We start from the raw sequence: 13,492 nt of genomic DNA, 5'->3' as shown, positions 1-13,492 counted from the left end.
GAATGTAGAAACAACAGTTATTACAAAATTAGCGGCACTAGAATACGATCATACAGCGCTATTTGAGGAATCCATCGCGTTCAAAAACGATAGGAATTTAGAAGTTATTTTTAAAGGAAAACGAAAAGAGAAGAAATATGCTAAATTTTTGGAAGTTTGTGTCAAAAAAGTGTAAGGTTGCACAAACATGTGCGTGAAGGTTGTTCACGTTTTTTTGCATCAACATAGCTTTGTAAATAATCCTGTTCTAAAATTAAATAGGCGAGAAGCTTCTACAGGGTGATTCAAAAATGTCTAGCAGATGATTTTGAATCACCCTGTCACCTGTTGAATCACCATCACTACACTTTGATCTTAGCCAAAAGGCCGAGAAAGCGATATGAAATATCTAACAGATATGAAAATGCAGGTAAAAGCGTCCAGAAAAATATATTTTGTAATGGAATATGGGTGCAGAAATGGTGCTTTGAATTTGTATAGGGCGCCGCTGAGAGTTCGGCTAGAACGTTTGTTGAAAGAAGGTGCAAGCCCTTAGATAAAATAGCTATCCGCGAGCTCCGCATTCACTTAGCGATGCATACTGTTCGGAGTTTCGCACAGGAAATTACGATTTCCCCCACCAGAATGCTTTTACCCGACACTCAATAGCACCTTGTAATATCTCAATGTAACATTTCCGCACACACATTCCATTACCAAATTTGCTTATTTCTGTCCCCTCTGCCTGCCTTTACATTTTTGCCAGATATTTTTAAATTCTCCTGTGTAGAAATCACCGCACTGATTCCCACCTTGAAGATATATTAGGAATTAATAAACCTGATTTCTAAAGTAATAAAAAGTTTACCTCAGTATCAAAAATCACATTAATATTTTAAAACAAATATTTGTTTACATTAAGGTTTATTTTTTGTTTTTGTTTTTTTAAAGTAAAATAGCAAATACATAGGTAGACACGGCTCGAAATAAGACAAAAAAAAAAAAAAAAAAATTGTGTATGGAGGTTCTAGCGTAATATGTTTTTTATGCTTTTCTGAAAGCAGATAAATTCAAACATTTTTCGGATTATAGTATTTAGTTTTATTTGGATAGATATATTTGTCTCAAAGAACATTTTTGTTAATGAAAAATAGATGTCGATCGCAAATTACTGATGAAAATTTTAATTTGGTATTAAAGATTCCTTCAAGTGAGATGCAACTTAATTTAGATAAAGTAATTGCACACGAAAATTCAAGATTTCTGATCTCACATTTAGTATATATTAATCATTATATTTACAACACAATGTTTGTAATAAAAATAAAAATGTAGGCAAAGCTGTAATTTTATAAAAAATTTTTGATTAATCATTGATGGCTTTCCTTTCTTCCTATTCCTTGAAATTTGCGCATGTATTTTATTTTTCATTGATTGATTCGCATGCAGGCTCGTCGTGACTCCATGTTCTGGGACTTATTTAAAGACAATGAAATCAAGGGCATTAAATGCTATTTTAAATTATGACTTTTTAAAAATTTCTATCAATGACGAGCGTCCCCATCCTCATCACGTCCTGGCAAACAATACGGGCTCCGCAAAAGACCGTCAGTAAAGCTTTGCGACGGTCCTATCTCGCATGATGCACCAATAAAGACCATTTTGATCAGCCGTTAAGAGTACTTGTCCATCCCCGTTTTAAATCTATGGTTTCAAAATTTTTACTTCTAATGAATCACTTTCCGTATCATATGTCAGACAAGAGCAAACACCTGATGTGCAGTATCGTAACGTCATAATCAGAGGTGGATTTACGAAGAGTGAGGCCTACCTCATCTGAGCTTTTGCAAACCCCTGATCTAAAGACAGAGTAAATTAACCGTTTTTAAAAAAATTTGAGAGATCCCTTGGAACACGGGCGCTTCGCGATGGCGATTTACTCAGTCACATGAATCCGATTTTGGTCGTTAATATATTTAATGGTTCTTCTTCAATAGATAGATAGACCTGCAATCACTAAGACAAGTCATTAGTCAATTGTCAGAAGACAAGCAAAATTTAATCAATATTAAACAAAAAATAAAATATATTAGGTAAACAACTTATTAGTTGCTTAAGTCTTATAATTTTAAGCATGGAATACGTAATCTATGTTTAAAATTACATGTTGAATGGTATATTGGTGCTTGTCTTTTCCTCATTAGATTTTCAGTATTAAGTTTTACAGAGATCACAGGGAGTCTAAATTTCTTGCATTCAATAATGGAACGCTAACCGATAAGAATATTTTTAAGACAACTAATGTATCTCAAATATATTCAACTGAGCAGTCACTGATGACTGGAATGTGAAAAACGTTTTTCTTTATGATATATCTGTTTGGAGGGAAAACAAGTAAACAGCAAGAAAGAAGAAATAAAATCAAAAACTTAATAATTATAAAATAGTTACTTTTGTACAGACTGTTGGCTTTTTGGAACAAGAAACATAATAAATCAACTGTGCACTCGACGGAATTCGAACCTTTTAGTTGGACCTGCTAACTATTTATTCCTCATGAGCATGCATGAGGAATGCGGCTATTCCTTACAAACTCCGCCACTTTAAGGGCAAATGGGGAGAGATGCAAGACCCAATTGACGAAATCCAAGTGTTAATGACTTATCGTCTTCTATATTTTAGTTTAAGCGACATAATAAATAAAAACATGATAAATGAACTGCGTCTTCGCCGGTATACGAACCACGAATCTTTCACCGCTGATGAATAAATGTGCTGATCGTTTGTACAACGAGATCACGTGCAGGGAATGTGATAATTCCTTACACCCTCTCGTTTTAATAATGCAACACATATAATTATTGAACACTAAAACCGCAGGGAGTATAAGAGCAAAATCAAAGCGAGTAATACGAAATCGACAATGCAGTAACAACGTGACTGAAAATACACATTGGAGCTCAGTTTTAGAAGCTTTCATTCTTTTTCCATCCACCTACTCTCTTCTATATTAATGGAAGTATGGTATGACTGACTTGAGACTTGGCCAAATGAGTCTTCTGAGCTCTATTTGGATAATCGTTTCATTAAATCAAGAAAATAGTTTCCTATTTTATTTTTCCTCTAAAAAACCTGATGTAAGAGTCTAATGCAAAATTATTGTGTTTAAGTAAAGAGATCTCACAAAATTGTAGTAACATCGAGTAAGATCAACACCATTGCAAACTGCGGGAATATAGATTCTCGTAGGTGTGTACAGTGCTGGAGACTAGAAAGTAAAAACATGTAGTTGGCAAATTGTTTCTGTCTCGAATACAGTTTGAAACTGGAGAATATATCATATTTATGTTAAAATTACTCCTATTCAGCTTAACGTGAAGCCAATCTACAGCCGAGTCATGCTTTGTTCTATGATAACTACTCGTATATTATAATAATAATGAACCGTCAACATTACCAAAAATTATTAAGTCTATAGCAGTCAGAGACACAATAGTCACTAATTACAAACAAAGAAAATGTTCATTAACTGCAACCCCGTAAAATAGCAAGTGTGCCAAATTTTTCTTAACAATTCAAAGAAAATGAAAGTAAAAGGATTGATGACAGTTAACTGAATCACTTCCAAGTTCCTTATTTCAGGGCGAGAGAGTAAAAACAGAAGAGGAAGACTAATGAGTGGTAAAATTTGAATATTTTAAAAATAGGAATTTAAAAGAATAATGATTTATGACTTATTTCTGCTTAAAATTCTGGAATAAATATAAAATCATAGTAAGATTTAATTTCTAGGATTATGCTAAGAAATCCGGAAGATATAAAAATGAATAAGATAATCATTGACATTCTTATAACATTATGCTTCTGAAGGAATATATAATTAAATTTATCACGACTTTGAACATCATCATACAAGATTTTTCGGATGGCTTTCTTAACTGAAGAAACAATTACAATGATCTGACCGGCAAAAAATTTGTTCATATAGAATATTTAAACTTTATTATCTTCGAAACTACAGTAAGCTGGGGAACTTAATCCAGAAAGGACTGGTTCTTAGAGGTTATCATATGTTATTTTCAAGCTTCTAGCACTTTCGATGATTTTTAAGGTTTCAAATTTTTTAAGAACAGCGAACAGTTAAAATGCTTCACTTTCCTCCGAAGGTGAGAATACAGAGCGCTGCAAAGGCAATTTTATCACATCATCCAGCATCAGTATGACCATGGAGATAAGAAGAAAACCGCTATGGGATATCCATAGAGGTTAAAGGAAAACCTCCGCCGATCCCTCTCATCTTCCTCTTGCTTCCGTGAGTGTAGTATATTACGCTTTTCACTTCATTTAACTGATTTTTTCTGCAACGTCCCATACTCTAGATGATACGTATTTACTTAGAACAGGGAGGCGTAAGATATATTTCCTTTCTTTTAGTTCGAAAAATGAAAAGAATCGAAAGATATTATGTGAATTTTGCAACATACGTATGAAACATTATTTTTTCTATTAGTATATTTCACTTAGTTTGAATTTAATTATGTGAAATTCCTGGATGACAAATCTTTAAAAAAAGTGTAAAAGCATTTGTTTTTCGATAAATTTGAATCCTTTAGCAGCCCAGTGGTTAAAGCGCTGAACAGTGGTATTGAGTCCAAGGTTTTCTGCTCGCGAATAGTATGCCTGCATGGACTATATTTGTTTTTCACCATGCGTAACTTGAATAACATCCAGTTTCCCCCAGAAAGTCAGTCATTCTTTGTCTGACAAATAGCCCTTGCGCGCTTTACTTTGATTAAATCAACAATAAAACTTCGAATAACATATTTTTATTTAGAAAGTCTGTCTGTCTTTTAAAAAATATATGTTGATATAGCATAATAGGCTATCTGCTTTAAAGAAGGGAGGACTTCGTGGAAGACTCTGTGAAAGAAAATGGAGCGTATTTAAATTACACATGGGGAAAACCACAAAAGCAACCATGCAGCCAGCCTTTTCAAAAAGATTAGAGCTAGGGTGGAACTACAAGTGTTCAGCGGTCTTTTTCACTTGGCCACTCTACATTGAGTGAATCAATAGGACTTACATTATGAAATGCATATTTAAGTTACTTCTTCAGATTTATTTATAATAAAACGATCTGCTCAAGTAAAACGGAAATGACTGAAACGTACAATAGTATTTTCAAATTCTCCTTGTATTCATACTTTTTCCCTTCTTGGAGGCTCAGTCTTTGTATTCACGATAATTCAAAATAATTCAGCTCTTTGGATGAATTGATTAAGTTGGCGTATCAAATTGCTATACATTCCTGCATGAAAATATACATGGCAAATTAAGAATTCATTAAGAATCCACTTGGCGTTGATAGATTGAATCTAATTTTGAGTGAGAATAAATGGAGCTCATTTTTATGAAAGCGATCTTGAATTTTTAAATTTGCAAAATATACTTTTTACTATACAATTTGGACTTACTTCAGTACTTAAATATTTAAGAGATTGGAACTTAAATTCTAGGTAAAATAAAACAGTCCGAAACATAGAAATCACATCTAGTTAAGTTGATAATTACCTCTTCATAATCTCCACGTTAAGAGAGAAAATGTCGGAAACCAAATTGATAATATTTCAAATATCTGCACCGCTTCAAAAAACAAGAGAAAATTTTATTTATTCAGTGATACGGAACTACGAAAATAATACAAAAATTTTCGCTGTATTCAATTGAAAAAAACAGTTAAAAAAGTCATTAAAAAGGCAGATAAGTGACTAAACGAATAGAAAACATTTTTTAAGATTCGAGTTTATATGTTGCGGAAATGAACTGAATTATTTTGATTACAGCAAATTTAACGAAGACTATCTGCCTAGAGAAAGAGAAGCCTTGAGGGAAGACTCTAATTGACTCGCATTCGCGTTATAACAAAGGAGAAAACTAATAAAACTTCCATGCAGGGGTAGCCCGTCCGCCAGGGCTCGATTCTGGGTTGAACTACCAAAACTTAGCGATTTAACTGTTTGGCCGCTTGTAGGCTTAGGAAAATGAAGCGATAGCTTTTCAGAACAAATCTCCAATTTTCTAAACCCGTAGTCTAAGTTTACAAAATTTTAATTCACTTTTATAAATATAAAATTATAAAATTCTCAAGTTTTAATAACAATAATTTTGTCAAACGAAAAAGACTAACACATTTGCTCTTTTATTAAAGTCAGAGAAACATGTCTAGTTTTAGAAATTTAAGCGTTATGATAACTTAACTAAACGACTTATAATGCGTAAATTTCTAAAACTAGTTACCATTGAAAGGTCTCTTATTCTATTATAAATATTCGAGTCATTTTTTGCTTAAGTCAACAGGTAACCATCTCTTTCTCACTCTCTCAGTTTGAATTAATACTCTTATAATCTATAACTTTTGGTGTGAGCTGTCTTATTTTAGCGGTCTGAGGGCTTACATAAGCAGAACAATTTAAAGTTAGACGTAAACTATAATAATCTTAAATATTTAATACTAACATACTCAATGAAGTATTTTAGAAGGTTACCATACCGAAACATACTTTATAACGTTGCGCGCCTCTAACTAGCACGCAACCAAGAGGTGACTGTGAAAGCTTGTATAAACCACAGAGTCTTATAAAGGGTTTAAGTCCCTTTTTATTCAACGTACTAAATTACAATTGCGTCCTCTTGACGCTTACAAACTGTGCAAACTAGGCAGTCAAAATAAAAATAATAACCTGAAAAGAAAATAAAGACAATATTCTAACTACGAGGCTCTCTAAAATAACTAACTCACCGCGTTTTACAAAAGCCGCAGCTAATTCAGCAGACTTGAAGCTCACTGGAACAATTGCAACTACTTCCCGCCAAGCACATAGGCCGCAACGCGGGGTTCTTTAATTCTCGATTTCTACCTCCGCGCTCGCGAAGTAAGAATAACTCTCTCACCGAACTTGTTTCCTTCTATTTAAATCATACTACTTCCGCTGATAATTTGAATGCTTGCGCGTTCTACTCAAATTTACATATTCTGGCATTGGCAGTTCCAGGGGAAAGTAAGGCTTGACAGGAAAGATAGTTTAAACTTAAAATAAATGTTAGTTAAAATAAATATAAACCCTACATTTGCCGCTGCCAGAATTTGGAAAACTTGGAAGCAGGTCCTACAAACGACCTGTTGTAAGTTTATCTAATTCTGAACTAACTGGCGAAAGCCTCGTTTACACAAAAAAATCTTATGTAACAATCAAAATTCTGTTAGTCGTTACAAAGCTTTCTTCTTACAGCAACTTTTCCTGGACTTCATCAATCAATCTTGGTCTTTCCTTCCAGCATCTGGAAGGAATAAGTATCAGTATCTTTCTACATACATTATAATTTACACTTTCTTGACACAATAAATTTTTGTTTTTAACGTTTCGTTTTTCTTAGTTATTGCTTACTTCACATTCATTCAATTTTTCAAGCATTACTTTAACTTTACCCTGGCTCTCCACCGTGTGTGTTGTCAAACGGGAATATTCGTGTTTTAGTCTTACAACACTTCCCCTAACCACCATGATTTGTTAGAATTCAACAACCAAATAGACACACCTTACTCGACATTCTACAACTCAATGAGCTACTTTAACAGTCTTAAAAATTCAAATGTAGGTGGAGAACCCTACGAAACACATTCATTCTAACTTCCCCCTCATTCATCTTTAAATATGCAGGCTTTCGCTCTAAAGCATGACTTTACAGTTTAATACTTAAATTTTGACTTCATTGCTTTTAAGCATTCACTTTTAGCATCTACAATTTTATGCTTCTAGACTAAATTCTACTTTTACATAACATGCAAGTATTTACATACATTTACAAAAGTTTAATACATATGCTTTTTACAATTTACCATAAAATGAATAAGAGAAAATAAATTTTTACTTTACTCATTCTTCGCCAAGCTGGCGGCACTGGAACTAAAATTCTTATTAGTACAAGAATACGAAGTTATTTTTATCTCCGGCCAAATTTTGGCTTTAACATAATAGAATTAGTCTTTCGACCAACAGAAAATGCTTGTTTTTAGCTTTTACACTTAAAGAAAATAATACTTTTGCCTTAGCTAAATAAAGTAAAACAAAACTAAGTCTCAACCGAGACATATTGACTTTCGTCAAAACATAGAACTTCGTACTTATGCATAACATTTCGGAACAAAAGAGAAAAAAAAATTATAGAAGGTTTTAACTTATCTTTGAGTTTTCGATGCTTGAAACTCCGTCATCCGTTTTTGACAAAATTGATCCCAAGTTAGAGGTGTCATGGATGTCAATCTTCTCCTTGTTGATCTCCGCGTGTCGTCCCCGTTGATCTTTCTTTTGCGTCCTCTACATGCTGGCCTCTTGACGGAGTAATCGTCTGGTTGTTGGCCTTTGCGTTTCTGCCTGGGACGGCTGGTCTTGACGTCCTCCGGTCTGGAGTCCTTGAATTTCTTCTGTTCCTCGTACTTCTGTGCCTCCTGTTGGCGTTTCAGTTTCCGGAACGGCGGCCTTGCTGGCACTTGACTCTGTGGCCGTGTGCGCGTTCTCCTTGATGTGTAATTTCTCCTGCCATCTTTTGTAGGTGGTGTTTTCGTCTTTACCACGGTTTCTTTACCCGGTTCATCTGTATTTTTGTTTTTCTTAAACGCCGGAGTTTGAAAATCCTTTTTTCTTTTTGATACCGACGTCCGGGTTGTAGAAGTGCTAGGTCTCTCTTCAGTTCTCCGTTTCTTGGGTGGTGGAATAGTTGTTGCAGTCTCTGGCCCTTCTATTTCGTTTAGACTTGAGTCCTGCAAGAAACTTTTAAGGATTTCAAAATCATTTGGATTATAGTATTTTTTCACATGGTCGGGACTTGCTTTACAGATTTCCCCTCTCTCGTTTTTAAGATATAAGACTACTCCTTTGATTTCCTGAATTACATAGGGGCCTTCAAACATTGCAGCTAGCTTTGCCATAAAATTGTCTGGGGCACTTGATAAAGAAAATTTCCGTTTCAATACTTTATCCCCAACTTTAAAATCTGCTTCACGGCGTTTTCTATCGTAATATAACTTTTGTTTATTTCTTACCGTATCCGAAGTTTTAAGCGCCTGATCAATTAGTTTTTGCACGTCTTTTTGTCTAAATTCCTGCTCTCTTTGTTGCACAAAGAATAATTTATCTAAAGGCGTAATTAACTTTCTGCCTAAAAATAATTCTGCTGGAGTTTTTCCTGTAGTATCATGATGTGCCGTTCTTAAAGCATAAGCTAATTCATTTATGTAGCCATCCCAGCGCTTGTGATGTGTGCTAACGTAACTGCGAATTATTTTTACAATGTTTTTATTAACTCTTTCTGCTATGTTAGCCTGTGGTCTATACGGAACCATTTTGATATGGCGTATATCAAGTCCATTGCATATGTTTTCAAATATTTGACTAATGAATTGTTTTCCGTTATCGCTAATGACTTTTATCGGTGCACCGTATTTTAAAATGTATCTGTGTAAGAATGCATCTGCGACTGTTTTGGCTGACGCGCGTTTAAGTGGAACAATTTCTATCCATTTTGAAAAATGATCTACTATTACTAAAAGAAAACGATTTTTATTTAACTCGCTCTGGGGGAAGGGACCAAGGAGATCTATGCCTAAAATTTCATTCGGAAATGTAGCGCGAATGCTATTTAAGTACCCGGCCGGGCTGTAATTAATATCATTTATTAACTGACATTGATTGCAGGACCTGACATACGCCGTTACTATTTTGTATAATTGCGGGAAATATACCGCCTCGCGTACCCTTTTTAAAGTCTTTCTGACCCCGAGGTGGCCCGCTGTTTTTTTTTTCGTGCAACTCCCTCAACATGCTTAATCGAAGCGAGGCTGGGATGACTGGCTTATACTTTAGTTTTCGTTTGTTGTTTTCGTATAGAATAATAAATTATCTATTATTTCATAGTTTTTTGCTCTATTTCTTATCGCATCGATATCTGTGTGCTCAAAGCTTTCGGGGTCTTTCAAATAAGCATAGATATTTCCAAATTCAGGATCAGCTTTCAGTTCAGTAATAACCGTATCTCTAGAATCTAAAATTTTTGAAGTCAACACAGCGCATTTAAGTTCATTACCTTCATCGTCCAGTTTTATACGAGAAAGTGCGTCAGCTACATTGTTTTCCTTACCCGGTTTATATTTTATTGTGATATTACATTCTTGGAGTTTTAAAGCCCATCTTATTAACCTGGGCGTTAGGTTTTTTCCCGAGTAAAGTCTACCAACAGCCGCATGATCCGAAAAGACTGTTACTGGCGATTTGCCGAAATAAACTCGAAATTTGTGTACAGCCATTAATACGGCTAATGTTTCTCTTTCTGTAGCTGTATAATTCCTTTGTGTTTGATTCAATGTTTTACTAAAAAATGCCAGCGGATGGTTATTTTGCATAAGAACCGCACCCACCGCATAGTCTGATGCATCTGCCGCAATTTCCAGGTTTTCGTCCCCCTCAGGGAATTTTAAAACAGGGGCATTAATAAGCGCTTCTTTTAATCTTTCAAAAGCTGTGTTCGCTTCCGCTGTCCACGTAAATTTACTCTTTTTTCTTTTGATTACTAAGAGTGGTTCAACAATATTAGCGAAATCTTTTATGAAAGATCGATAGTAAGAACATAGTCCAAGGAAAGACGAAAGTTTCTTGGCGGTGTTGGGCGGTGGAAAATTCTTAATAGCTTTTATTTTTGAATCTTGCGTTTCTATACCCTTTTGCGAAATTTTATAACCGAGATATTTAAGTTCTTTAGTTGCGAACTTGCATTTTGAGGCGTTAATTGTAAGACCGGCCTCTTTTAATAATTTAAAAACTTGTTCGAGGTCATTAACGTGTTGTTCCAACGTACTACTCGTTATAATTATATCATCTAGATAAATTAAAGTTGATTTTCCTAGGACAGGCTTTAGAACAATGTCCATAGCTCTCTGGAATGTTGATGGGGCCCCACACAACCCAAAAGGCATGCGTAAAAATGCATAAGTGCCCGATTTTGTTATAAACGCGGTTTTATGTATATCTTCGGGTCTCATAGCTATTTGATAGTAGCCAGACGTTAAGTCCAAAGTAGACATATATCTCGTCGATTTGATCTGTCTAATGATCTCGTCTATAACCGGCAAAGGGTAAACTGGAAATTTAGTTATGCTATTTAGTTTTCTATAATCGATAGCAAACCTCCAAGCCCTTTTATCTGAAGGAGGAAACTCGTTCTTTTTCCTACATAGTACGACTGGACTCGCGTACTCACTATTTATGGGCGTTATTATTTTATTCTTTAACATCTCCTGAATATGTTCTTCGATGATTAGGTCTTTTTGTTTATCATAGCGGTAAGGTTTAGTCCTACAAGGTTTTTCGGCATTTAATTGAATCTTGTGCGTCACGATCTGATAGTTTCCCGGTTTTTCTGAAAACAAATGAGAAAAATTACTCACCACTTGCTGTATTGCTTTACTTTCCTGGTCATTCAAATGGCTAAGGTCCAATTCAGGTGTCTCCACCGGTTCCACCACCCTCTGGTCCATCTCCAGCACCACGGAACTATCTTGAAAATTTAATTTGGCCCTCGCGGCCCTTAAAAAGTCCATCTCGTCTATAACCGGCAAAGGGTAAACTGGAAATTTAGTTATGCTATTTAGTTTTCTATAATCGATAGCAAACCTCCAAGCCCTTTTATCTGAAGGAGGAAACTCGTTCTTTTTCCTACATAGTACGACTGGACTCGCGTACTCACTATTTATGGGCGTTATTATTTTATTCTTTAACATCTCCTGAATATGTTCTTCGATGATTAGGTCTTTTTGTTTATCATAGCGGTAAGGTTTAGTCCTACAAGGTTTTTCGGCATTTAATTGAATCTTGTGCGTCACGATCTGACAGTTTCCCGGTTTTTCTGAAAACAAATGAGAAAAATTACTCACCACTTGCTGTATTGCTTTACTTTCCTGGTCATTCAAATGGCTAAGGTCCAATTCAGGTGTCTCCACCGGTTCCACCACCCTCTGGTCCATCTCCAGCACCACGGAACTATCTTGAAAATTTAATTTGGCCCTCGCGGCCCTTAAAAAGTCCATACCTAAAATAAGAGAGTGTTGGAGGTGTTTCACCACAAAAATTAATACTTTGAGATTTTCCTCTTTTACCTGTATGTTTAATGATACTTCCCCGATGCAGTGACATGTTTTTCCTTGCGCCGCTATAATTTCCGTATTTCTGGTTTTAAATAGTCGTATCCTATAAAAATTCTTTTTGAAGAACTTTTCACTCATGAAATTTCCTTCTGCTCCTGTATCGATGAGGGCTTCTACTGGTACATCGCCAACCAGGACTTGTATAATTGGTAGCTGTGAGTTTTTTACGATGACTGTATTTAGATGTCTATTTGAGGGTTTTTCTAAAACTTCCGGGGTCTGGACCCTCCCTTTCACAGGCCCCTCTAGTCGTTTAAAGCTTTCCTTTCAATCTGTGTCTTCTGGGTACGCGGATGCTTATTTTCAAATTTTCTTTTTGGGCCTTGACCTTCGAGTTTCGATGCGTTAGCTTGATATTTCTTTCCCCCATATGAGCGATTTCCATTTCTGGTTTCCTCCTTCCTTCGGGTACTTTGAGAATATGTTTCCCCTCTCGCTCTTTCCGCTATTCTGCGATTTTGAAATTTCACCGCCAATTCGAAAAGTTCCTGCAATGTGGTTGGGTTTCTAATTTCAAAGTAGTCTTGGACAGCGGGTAACAATCTTGGTAATATTATTTCAATAATCTCCGCATCGGGTTTCTTGCCATACAGCATATCCGTTAGCTTGATTTTTCGTAGAATAAAGTCCGTCAATTCTGCTGTATCCCGTTGATAGAAACTATATAGTTCGGCTTCCAGCCGTGCGCGATCTTTCACTATGGGGAAGGCCTTTACTAACGATTTTTTGAAATTTTCAAATGTATACGTCGGGCTTCCAAATTCACCTAGTAGAAATTTTCCTATATTTTTCCACCATAGCGCGGCCTGTCCTCTTAGTGCTGATGTGGCAATAGCAACTTTTTGTCTTTCAGGCACAGGATAGAGCTGAAAGTGATTTTCTATACCTTCTAAAAATACGGACACCGAATTTTTTCCGTCGAAATAGACGTTTGGCTTGATTGATGCTCTCAAAGTCTGGACCAGGTATCCAAATCCTTCTGAGTTGTCATTTCTTGGTGTTGTCCAGCGGCTTCCATCCAATTTTCGGCCATTTCAGTTCGATAAGTGTTCGGGCGCCAATATAACGTTGCGCGCCTCTAACTAGCACGCAACCAAGAGGTGACTGTGAAAGCTTGTATAAACCACAGAGTCTTATAAAGGGTTTAAGTCCCTTTTTATTCAACGTACTAAATTACAATTGCGTCCTCTTGACGCTTACAAACTGTGCCAACTAGGCAGTCAAAATAAAAATAATAACCTGAAAAGAAAATAAAGACAA

The 13,492-nt window shown here is 35.6% G+C and overlaps 1 pseudogene; it reads right to left on the bottom strand.

Annotated features, from left to right (window-relative positions):
* Window positions 1-234: 234 nt before the first annotated feature.
* On the bottom strand, window positions 235-379 carry LOC118182067 (U2 spliceosomal RNA; annotated as a pseudogene).
* Between the last annotated feature and the right edge of the window lie 13,113 nt (window positions 380-13,492).

The sequence above is a fragment of the Stegodyphus dumicola genome, chromosome X2 (assembly GCF_044657685.1).
Source record: "Stegodyphus dumicola isolate Sdum_Otavi_A_Nest chromosome X2, ASM4465768v1".
NCBI classification, from domain to species: domain Eukaryota; kingdom Metazoa; phylum Arthropoda; class Arachnida; order Araneae; family Eresidae; genus Stegodyphus; species Stegodyphus dumicola.
Note: the sequence above shows the minus strand (reverse complement) of the source record. Positions and strands in the feature narration are given on the sequence as shown.